Genomic DNA, 17,725 nt, shown 5'->3' on the forward strand with positions numbered 1-17,725 from the left:
AGAATTGTATGCAATTCTCCAAATGTGGCCACACCAGAGTTTTGTTCAGCTGCAGCATGATCTTATGGTTCCAAAACTCAGTCCCTCTACCAATAAAAGCTAACACATCGTACGCCTTCATAAAAACCCCATCAACCCAGGTGGCAACTTTCAGGGATCTATGTACCTGGACGCTGAGATCTCTCTGCTCATCTACACTACCAAGAATCTTACCAAAAGCCCAGTAATCTGCATTCCTGTTGCTCCTTCCAAAGTGAATCACCTCACACTTTTCCGCATTAAACTCCATTTGCTACCTCTCAGCCCAGCTCTGCAGCTTATCTATGTCCCTCTGTAACATACAACATCCTTCGTTACTATCCACAACTCTACCGACCTTAATGTCATCTGTAAATTTACTAACCCGTCCATCTACGTCCTCATCCAAGTTATTTATAAAAATGACAAACAGCAGTGGACCCAAAACAGATCCTTGTGGTACACCACTAGTAACTGAACTCCAGGATGAACATTTCCCATCAACCACCACCTTCTGTCTTCTTTCAGCTAGTCATTTTCTGACCCAGACCACTAAATCAGCCTCAATCCCATACCTCCGTATTTCGTGCAATAGCCTACCGTAAGGAACCTTATCTAACGCCTTACTGAAATCCACATACACCACATCAAGTTCTTTACCATCATCCACCTGTTTGGTCACCTTCTCAAGGAACTCAATAAGATTTGTGAGGCACCACCTACCCTTCATAAAAACCATGTTGACTATCCCTAATCAACTTATTCCTTTCTCGATGATTATAAATCCGATCTCTTATAATCCTTTCCCACACTATACCTCCAATTGAAGTAAGGTTCAGTTCTATAATTTCCAGGGTTGCCTCTACTCCCCTTCTTGAACAAGGGAACAACATTTGCTATCCTCCAGTCTTCTGGCATTATTCCTGTAGATAAGGACAGGAATAATGAGGATCATCTTGCTATCCTATCCTCTACATCTCTAGAACTATTTGGAGGCTTATAGAAAACTCCCAACAGGGTAACCTCTCCTTTCCTATTTCTAACCTCAGCCCATGCTACCTCAGTAGATGAGTCCTCAAGCATCTTTTTTTGCCACCGTAATACTGTCTTTGACTAACAGTACCACTCCACCCTCTCTTTCACCATTTCATCTGTTCTTACTGAAACATCTAAATCCTGGGCCCTGCAATAGCCATTCCTGTCCCTGCTACCCATGTCTCTGAAATGGCCATAACATCAAAATCCCAGATACCAACCCATGCTGCAAGTTCCCCCACCTTATTGTGGATGCTCCTGGCATTGAAGTAGACACATTTCAAACCAACATTTTGCGATCTTGAAATCTTAGTTCTGATTTCACCCAAACTACAATTTTGGTTCCCATCCTCCTTCTGAATTAGTTTCAACCCACCTGAAGAGCATTCGCAAATTTCCCCTCCAGAATATTGGTACCCTCTGGTTCAGGTGAAGATCATGCTGTGCCAGAAAGAGCCTCAGTTATCCAGGAATCCAAAACCCTCCTTCCTGCACCATCCCTGTAGCCACATGTTCAACTCCTCTCTCTCCATATTCCTCGCTTCGCTAGCACGTGGCATGGGCAACAAACCAGAGATAACAACTCTGTTTGTTCTAGCTCTAACCTTCCACCCTAGCTCTCTGAAATTCTGCCTTAAATCCCCATCTCTCTTCCTACCTATGTCGTTGGTGCCTATGTGGACCACGACTTGGGGCTGCTCCCCTTCCCCTGCAAGGATCCCAAAAACACGATCACAGACATCACTAACCCTGGCACCTGGGAGGCAACACACCAACTGTGAGTCTCTCTTATTCCCACAGAACCTCCTTTTTGTCCCCCTAACTATGGAGACCCCAATGACTAATGTTCTGCTCCTCTTCCCCTATTCCTTCATAGCAACAGGGACAGACTCTGTGCCAGAGACCTGTGCCCCATTGCTTACGGCTTGTAAGTCATCCCCCCCCCAACAGTATCCAAAATAGTATACTTGTTGAAGGGAACAGCCATATGGGATCCCTGCACTGCCTGCCAGTTCCCTTTCCATACCCTGACATTAAGCCATCTTCCTTCCTCTTTTACCGGAGGTGTGACTACTTCCCCGTAACTCTTCTCAATAACACTCTTTACCTCCTGAATGATCTGAAGTTCATCCAGCTCTAGTTCCAGTTCCCCAATGCGGTTTTCGAGGAGCTGGAGTTGGGTGCACTTCCCGCAGATGAAGTCAGCAGGGACACTGGTGGTGACCCTTACCTCCCACATTCTGCAGGAGGAACATTCAACTGCCCTAACCTCCATTCCCATTATTCTAAATTCCCAACGAGTCTACTGTAAAAATATTTTAAAAAGCTAGTCACCTTACCAATCTGGCATACAGAACCTTTCTCTTGGTTAGAGGCGGAGGAGGACAGGTGGGAGACACTACCCAAGTAGTGTTTGGGGTAAAGCAACCACCCAAATATAAAGCCTCACTCACCCAGCAGTCTTGTGTCCACTCCTGCTCAGTTTGTGCTCCACATATACATGAGATAAGCTTTTATAACTTGTTTATCTTTTAAAATTTACCTTCCCCTCCGGCTTTTGGCCCTTGCTGTCGCTCCTCCCACTCCAACTGCCGCCAAAAAAATGAAGAACATATGAAGAGATATGTTGCATCTTTGATGTTGGGTACATTTGGATGTTATCTCATTACTAAGATGTAGAGTTCTTCCAGTGACAGTGTATGTATCTGTGCATGTATGGAAGGGGTCAATTAGTTCAGTTGGTTGTATGGTTGGTTTGCAAAGAGAGATGTCACCAGAGCTGGTTCAACTCCCACACTGGCTGAGGTTACCACGAAGTGGGTATTAGTTTGGCAGGTGCTTTCAAAGGAGCTTTGGTGAATTTCTGCAGTGCATCCTGTAGATAGAACACACTACTGCTACTGATGGAGAGGGTGGATGCTTGTGGATAGTATCAGGCTTATTGAGTATTATAAGACCATAAGACCATAAGACATAGGAGTGGAAGTAAGGCCATTCGGCCCATCGAGTCCACTCCGCCATTCAATCATGGCTGATGCGCATTTCAGCTCCACTTGCCAGCGTTCTCCCCGTAGCCCTTAATTCCTCTAGACAACAAGAACCTATCAATCTCGGCCTTGAAGACATTTAGCGTCCCGGCTTCCACTGCACTCCGTGGCAATGAATTCCACAGGCCCACCACTCTCTGGCTGAAGAAATGTCTCCGCATTTCCGTTCTGAAATGACCCCCTCTAATTCTAAGGCTGTGTCCACGGGTCCTAGTCTCCTCGCCTAACAGAAACAATTTTCTAGCATCCACCTTTTCAAAGCCATGTATTATTTTGTACGTCTCTATTAGATCTCCCCTTAATCTTCTAAACTCCAACGAATACAATCCCAGTATCCTCAGCCGTTCCTCATATGCTAGACCTGTCATTCCAGGGATCATCCGTGTGAATCTCCGCTGGACACGTTCCAGTGCCAGTATGTCCTTCCTGAGGTGTGGGGACCAAAACTGGACACAGTACTCCAAATGGGGCCTAACCAGAGCTTTATAAAGTCTTAGTAGTACATCTCTGCTTTTATATTCCAACCCTCTTGAGATAAGAGACAACATTGCATTCGCTTTCTTAATCACAGACTCAACCTGCATGTTTACCTTTAGAGAATCCTCGACTAGCACTCCCAGATCCCTTTGTGCTTTGGCTTTATTAAGTTTCTCACCATTTAGAAAGTAGTCCATTCCTATATTCTTTTTGCCAAAGTGCAAGACCTCGCACTTGCTCACGTTAAATTCCATCAGCCATTTCCTGGACCACTCTCCCAACCTGTCTAGATCCTTCTGTAGCCTCCCCACTTCCTCAGTACTACCTGCCTGTCTACCTAACTTTGTATCATCGGCAAACTTCGCTAGAATGCCCCCGGTTCCCTCATCCAAATCATTAATATATAATGCGAACAGCTGTGGCCCCAGCACCGAACCCTGCGGGACACCGCTCGTCACCGGCTGCCATTCTGAAAAAGAACCTTTTATCCCAACTCTCTGCCTTCTGTTAGATAGCCAATCCTCAATCCATCCCAGCAGCTCACCTCGAACACCATGGGCCCTCACCTTGCTCAGCAGTCTCCCGTGTGGCACCTTATCAAAGGCCTTTTGAAAGTCCAGATAGACCACATCCACTGGGTTCCCCTGGTCTAACCTACTTGTTACCTCTTCAAAAAATTCCAACAGGTTTGTCAGGCATGACCTCCCTTTACTAAATCCATGTTGACTTGTTCTAATCAGACTCTGCTCTTCCAAGAATTTAGAAACCTCATCCTTAATGATGGATTCTAGAATTTTACCAACAACCGAGGTTAAGCTGATTGGCCTATAATTTTCCATCTTTTGCCTTGATCCTTTCTTGAACAAGGGGGTTACTACAGCCATCTTCCAATCGTCCGGGACCTTTCCTGACTCCAGTGACTCTTGAAAGATCTCAACCAATGCCTCTGCTATTTCCTCAGCAACCTCTCTCAGAACTCTAGGGTGTATCCCATCGGGGCCAGGAGATTTATCAATTTTAAGACTTTTTAACTTTTCTAGCACTATCTCTTTCGTAATGGCAACCATACTCAACTCAGCCCCGTGACACCCTTTAATTTTTGGGATATTACTCCTGTCTTCCACTGTGAAAACTGACGCAAAGTACTTGTTAAGTTATTGTTGGAACTGCACCCATCCATACCAGTGAGTATTCCACCACACTCCTAACTGGTGCTTTGTAGATAGTGGGCAGCTGTAGGGAGTCAGGTAGTGAGTTACTCATCAACTTGAGGATTCTAATGAAATAACAGACAAGAACTTTAAGTTGAAAGACAAACCTGACCAAATGAAAACAACATATTCGAAAAAAGTAAAACATTCCACGGAAGAACCAGCAAAAAGATCAAGATCTTTTTCAATATAGTGTACACAAGATACAGAATGTTCAAAAGCATTAATGTTTCAAATCTACTGGCAAAATTACACAGTCTTTGATTGCGAACCGACACATTTTCTAAATCTGCTCAGCTCAACTATTTCCAACTACTGACAACACTAAATCCGGCACATTGTGTTACCTTGATTTCCGTTAATTTTATTCAAAATTTTATGGCATGTTTGGACTGTTCCCACAACACACCAATGCACTACGGCACACCGGTTGAAAAGTACTGCTCTACAACATGCAAAAGTTTGGCATTATCAAATCTTACAGTGATAAATGGTTTGTGACTGTTAGCATGATGACTGGAGAAGGAGAGCATCAAGTGAACATGAAGTTTCAGAGTGATATTGGTACTTAATGCAGATCTGTGTCAAGCAGCTCATGATGGCGACCCAAGAATAAACCTCTTGGAGGTTAGGTTGAGACTATGTGTTGGTCTGCTACTCACCCCAAGAGGACAATTGAGAGCCCAGTGTAATGGGGAAGAATGAAGATCTGCAGTGACTGATAGTAGAAGCTAAACAAATTCCATTCAGCTGAAGTGAGTCTGAAGGTTAAACTGGTAACTACACATGACAGAAGTTATTAGCAGCATACCACAGACCAATAAGCCATTGACTGCCAAACAAATCTGAAAGAATGACAAAGATATTTTTTACTCGTTGCAGATGTCTCCCTGGAATTTCAACTCAAAGGATATGAGAGGGTGTGATCATCACAACATGTGGCAAGGAGAGTTTCAGCTGCCATCAACTACAGTCTGAAAGACAAGATAGAGCAACCAGTGGTTCCACTGACCCAGAAAATCCTAAAGAATGGAAAAAAAAGATGACCAAGGCTTTGTTTTTCTTGAGGAGCTATCAGCTGATGATAAGCAAGTGAAAGCAGATGAGGCAATTCTTACAGAACAGCCGAAGAAAAAGCACGATAAGAAAAAATGAATGAAATGACTAGTAAATATTGCATTTGAAGATGTTGGGAGTCAAGTACATAGATCATCTATTGACAGCAAAAGGACTTCATCTTGATCCTGACAAAGTCAGAGTTATAACAGAAATGCAGCAACCAACAGATGTGAAAGTAGTGCATCAATTAGTTGAAATTGTGAATTACCAACAAATGTCTGGCCTAATTTGTCACAAGGTGTGTGAACACTCTTGTAAGCTTATTGCTAAGGATATGCAGTAGGATTGGGGCACGGAACAAAAAATAGCTTGAATCAAAAGACTAGTAACAACAGCTTAGCATTATCTGAAAGTAAGCAAACCAGAATAGATATTGAATCAGAAAGAAAGTGTCTTGTCCTGACAAGCGCTTACAACAGGAATAATACTCTCCAGGGAAGAAATGTCATCAAGAAACAAGCAAATATCAGAGAAACTGACAAGAATATCACATGAAGATCATTAAAAGACCTGAAAGTTTTAGGGATAATGAATGAATTGCTTGTGCACAGATTAGAACTAGAAAGCAGGACAGACTAGAACTTTTACAGTTTTGTTCATTAATTGTAACTGTTTTTGTTGACAATGTATATGACCACTTGGGTAACTTTTAACTGCAAGTATTTTGCTGTTTTTTAGAAAAGGAAGAGATCTGAAGAAATGCATTAGAACATAGAGTAATGGCTGGCTTTCCAAGATCAACTAACCTCTAATTCTGTAATGAGCATTTTCACTCCAGTTGTGGTAGCCATTAAATATTTGGCATGAAACAGAAGAGATGTGTCTCCATCTCTGATTTAGGGAAGGGGAGTTGTGGAGGGGAGGGGATGGGTGAGTGGGTTTAAACAGGAGGCAGATCAGTGGTCATGATCGTAGTTTTGTCCTGTTGTGTGTAATGAGTTGGGAAGCATTTCAGAGTGTTCGTAGACACAATAAAAGTTGTACAGTGGGAGAAAGATTGCTTCTGGTAGAAGATGTTTCAGGCCTTGAGTAAGGAAAGGGAGTGTCTGAATAAAGAGTTTATAACCCCTGCATTCTGGAGTGAAATCATTCCAATATTTTCAATACATTTGAAAAGAACATACAAGCTGCAACTTGTGAATCATTTCACCTTCGGCTCAGATTTTTAATTCCATGACTTCAATAGCTTGGCACCACTGGAGTTTCCAACCACACACCTGAATCTGTTGTAAACTAATAAATTGAGATTAATTGCAATGATTAGTCAATGGCTGCATTATTTTGTGTCATGTTACCTAACAGCATGGGAGAAAATGAACTCAATGACCTTCAGTATTTTGTATAGAAAATTCTATGTTCCCATCTGTAAAGAATACCTTTTTATTCTGCTACCCTTAAATGATGATATCCTGCAGTTATTCATAATATATTATAGGTTATGTTGACCATTAATAATTTTAAGGGGAAAGGCAGAGGGTTTGAGGAAGAGGTTTTTGGGAATCTGGAATGTATTACCTCGGAGGGTAGTTTGGGCAGGAAACCTCACAAGTGCACAAAAACAGAAATTGGTGGAAAACCTCAGCATGTCTGGCAGAATCTGTGCAGAGAAAGCAAAGTTAACATTTCGGAGCCAGTGACCCTTCTTCAGAACCTGTAAAGTACGGTTATTCCTCTGTATCTGTGAGGGTTCTGTTCCTGACAACCCCCACGAATGGTGAAATTCACAAGGGGCAGAGCTCATTAAAAAAAGGTCAAAAATAGGTTAAATTTGCAGCTAGATAATTTTTGCCCGCAGATGTGAATCTTGGTATTACTTATTTATTGGCAACAATAGGAGAATTGGCAATTTGTGATTTTGCAGATATAGAGGATTTATTGTTCTTGGATGAATACCTGAAGTGTCATTACGTTCAAGGCTTTGGGGCCAAGTGGTACGAGTGTAGATACAGTGTAGCTTTGACAGTATAAATGTTATGGGCTATTAGGGCCTTTCCATGCATTGTATGGTTCTATAATTCCATGAGTACTGCTGTAATGTTTTGATATTCCCTATAACAAACATTTCTTTGAATTTCTTATTGGAAAACAGATTTTTATGCTCTGATCTTAACATATTGGCAGTAATGTGGGAAGAGCAATCCCTCTCAAGCCTGTTCTACCATTCAATTAGATAATCGTACAATCATACCAACAGTGTGGAGACAGGCCATTTGGCCCAACAAGTCCTCACTGACCCTCCGAAGAGTAACTCACCCAGACCCGTTCCCATTACCTATTACTCCACATTTTACTCCTAACTAATGCTCCTAACTTACACATCCCTGAACACTTTGGGCAATTTTAGCATGGCCAATTCAGTAACCTGCATATCTTTGGATTGTGGGAGAAAAGAGTTGAGAGTGTGGTGCTGGGAAAGGAAGGGCTGATGAAAGGCTTATGCCCAAAGTGGGCGGCACGGTGGCACAGTGGTTAGCACTGCTGCCTCACAGTGCCAGAGACCCGGGTTCAATTCCCGCCTCAGGCGACTGACTGTGTGGAGTTTGCACGTTCTCCCTGTGTCTGTGTGTGTTTCCTCCGGGTGCTCCGGTTCCCTCCCACAGTCCAAAGATGTGCAGGTCAGGTGAATTGGCCATGCTAAATTGCCCGTAGTGTTAGGTGAAGGGGTAAATATAGGGGTATGGGTGGGTTGCGCTTCGGCGGGGCGGTGTGGACTTGTTGGGCCGAAGGGCCTGTTTCCACACTGTAAGTAATCTAATCTAATCTAAAATGTCAATTCTCCTGCTCCTTGGATGCTGCCTGACCTGCTGTGCTTTTCCAGAAACACACTCTTGTCTCCAGTCCTCACTTTTTCCCACTGTGGGAGGAAGCCCTTTGCAGACACAGGAAGAACATGCAAACTCAGCACAGCCAGTCGCCCAAGGTTGGAATTAAGCCTCAGTCGCCCTGATCTGGCTGATCTGAAAACTAATTAAATATTCCTACCTTAGTTTCACATTCCTTAATGTACTTGGCAACCAAAAGTCTCAATTTGGAAAATTTTAATTAAATTCAATTTAACAGCTTTTTGGTGGCAAGCTTTCCAGATTTTTAATTACGTCCACATTCAAATAGATTGAGTTTTCAACATCAGTACCCTCTCAGTCTAAGATCCAGTATTGCTCCCACACTACCACATTTTCATTCATACTCACTTGCAAACATCAATGTTGAGTGTTTTCTCTGTCAGACCATTGCTGTGTGGCTGGGTTCACTCAGTGTCTCTCCACAAGACACCACATAGGCTGGAATCAGACTGTGCATCCACCCAGAAACCCAGTCTAAGCTGGGATCAGTCTGTCCCCCCACCCTGAGACCTGTGAATTGCGATCAGACTATATTCCCTCTTTGAGAAGCAGAGTTAGTTGGGATCAGACTCTGCTCACTCTCCTGAGACCTGTTTCAGACTCCTATCCCAGGCCCAATATGTCCTGGGATCGAAAACAAATTGCTGGAGAAACATACCAGATCTGGATGCATCTGTGGAGAGAAACCAAAGTTAACGTGTTGAGTCCAGTGACTCTTCTTCAAACTCAACACATTAACTCTGTTTTCTCTCCACAAATGCTGTAACATGTTGAGCTTCTCCAGCAATTTCTGTTTTTTTTTTAATTTCAGCTCTCCAGCATCTGCATTTCTTGGTCTTATTGTAATGCTCTGGGATCAGGCTGTCTTCCTGTTACCTATTTTTGATTTTGCAAACTGCTGTTCTGGAAATTTGGATCAAATAGCTATTTTGTATGGATTTCTTTTTTTATTTAACCTACTTTTCTAATCAACCTATTCAGAGATGTTGTTGCATACCTCTGGAGCAAGTGGAACTTGAACCTGGACCTCCCAATCCAGGGGTAGAGACACTACCACTGTGACACAAGAGGGCCCCTTTAGGAAATCATTTCATATAGGTATAGACCAATCTATTATATCTGGTTCAAATCCTTTCTCTAGCCCCAACCAGCAAGAACAACATATCATTGTTTGCTCTCCTGGGACATGGACTGACCTGACTGGACTCTCCCCCTACCCACCCAACTGGGGAAATGGATTGACCCAACTGGACTCATGGTGAGAATTGCCTCCCCTGCCATAATTTTGGATTCCATTCATATTAACTCTAAGTGGAGCGCTGTTGTAACAACATATGTTTGATATGTAGCTACTGATATGGGGTGGGGGGGAGGGGAGGAGGTGTGGCAGTGGCAGTCTTCATTCTGAAACAAAATCACACAAAAAATATTAAATAGATGGTGTGACAGACCAGGATCCCCGTGTATGTGGATCTAAGTCAATTTCGGGATTGAATTGACATCCACATAGTACAAGAGAAAATGAGGACTACAGGTGCTGGAGACCAGAGTTGAAATGTGTGGTGCTGGAAAAGCACAGCACGTCAGGCAGCATCTGAGAAGCAAGGGAAGCGACATTTCAGGCATAAGCTCTTCATCAGGAATATTCATACACTTGGTACAACAGGTAGAAAGGAACATGAAGGAAAAAAATCAAGATACACACTGAAAATTAGACATAGGAGCAGCACATTCTCCACTTCCAGCACAGGTACAGCATCGGGTGAGATTATGGGTCCAGTTTCAACACCAATGAAAATAACATATAACAGAGTGACGTGTCAGCAAATTTGTCCAGTCAAGAGAAAACAATACGCTGCAGCTATTGAAGCAAATGGTGAACCGACTAAAGGGTTTGAGAGGCACTATTTGTTCATCATATTCCTTTCCCACTTGTTCTGAATCACTCTGCACATCCCCATCCCTGCTGCCTTCCCCCCCCCCCCCCCTTTTCCCTTCTTCATTTCCATCCCCTTTCCCTCTCTAACTCTCCCCCACTTTCTCTACTCTTCCCTTGCATCCTTCCCCACTCCATCACCCATTCACTTCTAAGTCCACTTCCAACTCTCTCTATTGTTGGAAAAACGTTACCAAAATTAAATTCATTTTTAAACTCCCAATGATTTTGTCTTTGACCCTTAATTTGCTGCATTTCTACAGCTTCTGATTTGCTCAACTGCATCCACCCCCCCCAACTCCACCTTCATGCCTAAGTCCCCATTGAAGCCATCACTCTCTTATCTCACACTGGCCATTCCCCAAGTGTAGCCTTACCGTCACTCACTTAAATTCAAGGCCTCAACACTCTTCCCTTTCCAATCGCGCACAATGTCTCCACTCTTCTCTGTCTCCTGTCTTCAATATACTGACATTTCCTTTCATTCTCAACCCTTGCCTCTCCAATATCCCGTCTCTTCTCTGCTGTCTCACTTCTGACTTAACCCTCAAATTTGCCTTTTCTCTCATCCTGTCCTGGCTTCCCTCTTTTCTGTGGTACAGAATTAAAAGGAAGATGCACTGAGGCATGTTCATGTGTTTGTTTTGTTCAACTTGTCTCAGTTTTCTTCCAGATTGGTGCAGTAGTCTGTGAATGTTATGGTCTGCAATGTAGAAAATTCCATTCTACCCACAGGCTGTCCCATCCGTCACTGACAAAATTCTCATCTCTTAATTAATTCTGAGCTTTTGAAGTTATTCTTGAAACTCACAGTCCAATCCAGAGCTCACAGTTTTAACACCCCGGGAGCAATTGAATCCTGCTTAGTGACAGCTAACAGCGCTCAGACCTGTTCAGAGATAAAAGAGCTTTCACTTAACTAGATTACTCAATTAGACTGTCAAGTTTGCCTCCAACAAAACTTGATAGTTGGCTGTTTGCCATCACATTCTATTTAAAGGATATTGTTAAATATATGTGATACAGCTAAACAGATTTTTTCATAAAATACTTCTCAAAACACAAATCCCAACAACACGACATAATCAATAGGAAATGCATCATGGTCCATCAGCACTTTATGACTCCAAGTTGTGAGACACAAAACCACACTCTGTCTAGGATCTGCTCTGCAATTTGTCCTGTATATCAGGATTAATATAAGGAACCTAATTTCATTCGCAGTATGCAAATGACTGCAAATCAAGTAACAGTCTTGGTCTAATCAAACTACCAATCTATCACACAGTATTAGGAACCTAATTTCATTGATGGTATTCAACTGACTACAAAAATAAATAACAGTTTTGATCCAATCAAACTACCAATATATAATACAGAGAAGCAATAGAATTGCTCCAGAAAAAGACCATTGAGTCCATTGTGTCTACATTTGCTCTTTGAAGGATCAGTGTAATTACCAATACTCCTGAGTTGAAAAATGTGGTGCTGGAAAAACACAGGAAGGGCTTATGCCCAAAACGTCGATTCTCCTGCTCCTTGGATGCTGTCTGGCCTGCTGTGTTTTCCAGCAACACATTTTTCAACTCTGGTACTCCAGCATCTACAGTCCTCACTTTCTCCTAACCAATACTCCTGAGCCTTCTTTGTGTAATCCCGCACATTCTTCACTTTTAAGTAATAATTCTAATTCCTCTTGAAAATCTCGATTGAATCTGCCTCCACCACATTCTCAAGCAGTCTATTACAGACCACTTACGTGAAAAAACTTTCTCCTCATATCTTACAAGTTAGCCTGGAAAGACCTAAAGAGAGAGCTAAGAAGAGCCAGGAGGGGACATGAGAAGTTATTGGCAGATAGGATCAAGGAAAACCCTAAGGCTTTCTGTAGGTATATCAGGAATAAAAGAATGGCTAGAGTAAGATTAGGGCCAATCAAGCATAGTAGTGGGACATTGTGCACAGAGTCAGAGGAGATTGGGGAAGTGCTAAATGAATACTTTTCATTAGTATTCACACTAAAAAAAGACAATGTGGTCAAGGAGAAGACTGAGATACAGGCTATTAGATTAGATGGGATTGAGGTTCACAAGGAGGAGGTGTTATCAATTCTGGAAAGTGTAAAAATAGATAAGTTCCCCTGGGCCAGATGGGATTTATCCCAGGATTCTCTGGGAAGCCAGGGAGGAAATTGCCAAGCCTTTGGCTTTAATCTTTACGTCGTCATTGTCTTCAGGAATAGTGCCAGAAGACTGGATGATAGCAAATTGTTGTTGCCTTGTTCAAGAATGGGAGCAGAAACAACCCTGGAAATTATAGACCTGTGAGCCTTACTTCGGTTGTGGGTAAAGTGTTGGAAAGGCTTCTGAGAGATAGGATTTATAATCATCCAGAAATGAATAGGTTGATTAGGGATAGTCAACATGGTTTTGTGAAGAGTGCATTGTGTCTCACAAACATTATTGAGTTCTTTGAGAAGGTGACCAAACATGTGGATGAGGGTAAAGCAGTTGATGTAGTGTTTATGGATTTCAGTAAGGCATTTGATAGGGTTCCCTATGGTAGGCTATTGCGCAAAATACAGAAGCATAGGATTGAGGGTGATTTAGAGGTTTGGATCAGAAATTGGCTAGCTGAAAGAAGACTGAGGGTGGTAGTTGTTGGGAAATATTCATCCTGGAGTTGAGTTACTAGTGGTGTACCGCAAGGATCTGTTTTGGGTCCACTGCTGTTTATCATTTTTATAAATGACCTGGATGAGTGCATAGAAGGATGGATTAGTAAATTTGCAGATGACACTAAGTTGGTAGTGTTGTGGATAGTGATGAAGCATGTTGTATGTTACAGAGGGACATAGATAAGCTGCAGAGCTGGGCTGAGAGGTGACAAATCAAGTTTAATGTGGAAAAGTGTGAGGTGATTCACTTTGAAAGGAGTAACAGGAATGCAGATTACTGGGTTAATGGTAAAATTCTTGGTAGTGTAGATGAGCAGATAGATCTCAGTATCCAGGTACATAAATTGCTGAAAGTCACCACCCAGATTGATAAGGTTGTTAAGATGGCATACGGTGTGCTAGCTTTTGTTGGTCGAGGGATTGAGTTTCGGAACCATGAGATCATGCTGCAACTATACAAATTTCTGGTACAGCCACATTTGGAGTATTGTGTAAAGTTCTGGTCACCACATTATAGGAAAAAAGTGGAAGCTTCGGAAAGGGTTCAGAGATTTACGAGGATGTTGCCTGGTATGGAGGGAAGGTCTTATGAGGAAAGGCTGAGGGACTTGAGGCTGTTTTCGTTAGAGAGAAGAAGGTTGAGAGGTGACTTAATTGAGACATATAAGATAATCAGAGGGTTATATAGGTTGTACAAGTAAGAGCCTTTTTCCTCAGATGGCAATGGCTAGCATAAGGGGATATAGCTTTAAATTGAGGGGTGATAGATCAGAGGTAGTTTCTTTACTCAGAGAGTAGTCGGGGAATAGAACACACTGCCTGTAACAGTAGTAGATTCGCCAACTTTAAGGTCATTCAAAAGGAGATTTGTTTGGCATGTGGATGAGAATGGAATAGTGCAAGTTGGTTCACAAGTCAGTGCAATATCGAGGGCCAAAGGGCCTGGACTGCGGTGTTCTTCAAATGTTCTTCAAATCTGTGAATCCATGTATAGCTCTTTTACCAATTACCTTCAATCTGTTCCCTCTTGTTCTAGATCTTTCTATAATGAGGACAGTCTTTCCTCTATCTCCTCTGTCTAGGAACATCTGTCAAACCTCCTCTTAGCCTTCTGTTCTCAAAGGAAACAGTCCCAACGTTCTCTCTAAGCTGCTCAACCCCATGATTCTGCACCTGCTGACCGGTGTGCTGACGGCTTGGAATTCCACACAGTGGGAAAAAAGGGGAACTCCCAATCAATCTAATAAAGAATAAAGAACTGCATATGCTGGAGATACGAAACATATAAAGACAGAAATTGCTGGCGAATCTCAACAGGTCTAGCAACTGTGGAGAGGTGGAGAGAAAACAGTATTAATATTTCGAGTCCAGGGGCACCTATTCAGAACTGATAGTAACAAGGAAAAAATAGAATTTATGCTGATGATTGATGGTTGGGGGAAGGAATGAACAAATAGTTGGAGATGGAACCCAGAGAAAGAAAAAGAAGGAAGTTATGCACACAAAAGATTGTCAACGCATCTGTTTTCATTTCTGGTGATAGGCTGGCCACTGATATCCACTGATATCCATCAAATTCCACAGTTAACTGGACTATACATCTGAACAACCTGCTTCCTGTGAAGGCTGTATTCCATTCTTCCAGTTTCTATGTATCGGTTGCATCTGTTTCTTATGATACCACCTTCCATAGTGGAGGGATGCCTCTGAAATGTTCACCTTTTTTTCTCAACAGAGGATTTCCCATCACTGTGGTTGACAGGGCCCTTGTCCATATCCAATCCATTTCCAGCACTTCCACCCTCATCCCTTTCCTTCCCTCCGACAACACTGATAGGATCCCCCTGGTCTTCACTTTCCACCTCACCAGCATCCACATCTAAAATATAAATGGCCACCATTTCCACCATCTCCAGCAGGATACCACCATCTACAGGGTCTATTCCCTCTGGGACACCCTGATCCACTCCTCCCCCTTTTCCAACACCTCCCACAGCCCCACTGCAACTTCCCAGTCGCAGATTGTGCAATGCTTGCCTGTTTACCTCCTCCTTCCTCACTATCCAAAGCACCAGATGAAGCATTCAGCACCCGCAATTCATTCAATCTAGTCTACTGCTTTTGCTGCTCAACATGTGGTCTCCTCTACTTTGAGGAGATGAAACACAGACTAGATGATTGCTTTGCAGAACACCTATGTTCTGTCTGCAAGAATGACTTGAGTTTTCACCTGCCTGCCACTTCAACACACCATCATGTTCCCTGGTCAATATTTCTGTCTCTGACCTCCTACAATACTCCAGTGAGGCTCAGTGTAAGCTGAATGAACCACATTTCATTTTCCACTTGGGAAACCTTACAGCCTTCTGGACTCAACATCAAGTTTTATAATTTTAGAGCTTGAGTACCTCTTTCCATACCTAGTACAACTCCCACCCCCTGAAGGCATGTCATAAACTGGATTGCTTTCAGCACAGCCCATGTGCATCCACTCATAGCCCCATTATCACACAACTAACTTCTCTTCCCTGGCTTACCTTTGTTCATTCTTTCTCTGGACTCCGTCTCCACCTCTTGACTCACTCCTCCCATCATCAGCATAAATACCGTCAGTTCCTAGATACTATTAGATCCTTTATAGAGATGTACAGCTTGGGAACAGACCCTTTGGTCCAACACATCTGTGCCGACCAGATATCCTAATCTAATCTAGTCCCACCCTTCCTATTCATATACCAATCCAGATGCCTTTTAAATGTTGTAATTATACCATATTCATTCACAGAATAAGAGTGTTGCTTGCATTTATTGCCCATTCCTAATTGCCCAGAGGGCAGTTAAGAGTGAACCACATTGCTGTGGAGCCACATGTAGGCCACACCAGGTAAGAAAGGCAGTTTTCTTCCCTAAAGGACATCAGTGGACAAGATTAATTTTTCCTGACAATTGAGAATGGTCATCATCAGTCCCGACTCTGAAAGAGTCACTGAGCTTAAAATGTTAACTCTGTTTTCTTTTCACAGATGTTGCCAGACCTGTTGAGTTTCTCTAGTAATTTCTGTTTTTGTGTGTTCCTGATCAATCTACCCCTCTCCAATCTAGCAATATAACCAATGTTCCTCATCCCTGAAACCAATTTTATGATTCATTTTCCACATTTTCTGTCATAAGAACTTAAGAAGTGAGAGCAGGAGGAGGCCATCTGGCTCCTCGAGCTTGATCCACCATTCAACATGATCATGGCTGAACTTTTTGTGGACTCAGCCCCACTCACCTGCCCACTCACTATAACTCTCAATTCCTTTGCTGTTCAAAAATCTACCTATCTTTGCCTTAAAAACATTCAACAAACCTCAGTTGGCTTCACTGGGCAGAGAATTCAACAGATTCAGTTCTTTGGGAGAAGACATTCCTCCTCAACTCAGTCCTAAATCTGCTCCCCCTTATTTTGAGGCTATGCCAGGTAGTTCTAGTTTTACCTGCAAATGCAAACAGCCTCCCTGCTTCTATCTTATCTAATCCCTTCATCATTTTACATGATTTTATATATACTTTATATTATTATGTTTTCACACTTTTGATGTGATACACTTTGGAAGAACTCATAAGGCAAGGGAGTACTCAGTTAATTTGATATGATGTGATTTATTTGTTATCACGTGTATCTTGTTATAAAATACAGTGAAAAGTGTTGTATAGTGTTGCCACTCTGCTGCCATCTTAAAGAAAAATAGACCAAAGCATAGAATATAAAGGCAGAAAAGTTAAGTAATGAAAGAAGTGTCCAAATTTGCACTCCTTCTTGGTAAGTGCTTCGTCATGGGCCATGGTCCTGGTGACCAGGCACAGGTCCCCCTTGCTGCGCCACTAGAACAAAGGTTGCCACTTTTTGGTGCAATCTTGCCTCAACTGATGCCCTTGCCATTATAAGTCCTTGCTGGACCTCACCAATGCAGACACCACCAATATCACCAAGTACCGCATTGACTCAAGTTCAACTCCACCGCTGCCATGAATCTGCTTTGGGCTTACCTCACCATTTTAGCCTCTGCTGATGCCATCAGGTCTCATACTGGGTCTAAATTTGCCCGCACCGCTGCCATCATGAATTCATGCTGGATGCAGATGCCATCAGGAACCCAAACTTGCCTCTGCAACAGCAGTCATGAGTTGATGCTAGGACTGGCTCTTTGATGTAGAAGTTGCCGGGAGCCCAAACTCGCCTCTGATACTGTTGCCACAAGTCCACGCTACTGGGTCTACTCTAGTCTACTCTATTAGGCCCACTTGAGTCCACGCTACTGGATCCTCTCACTGCCACTGATGCCTTCACTGTGACTGAGCTCTTCACCAAGAAGTGA

Source organism: Chiloscyllium punctatum, chromosome 37 (assembly GCF_047496795.1).
Source record: "Chiloscyllium punctatum isolate Juve2018m chromosome 37, sChiPun1.3, whole genome shotgun sequence".
Lineage (NCBI taxonomy): Eukaryota > Metazoa > Chordata > Chondrichthyes > Orectolobiformes > Hemiscylliidae > Chiloscyllium > Chiloscyllium punctatum.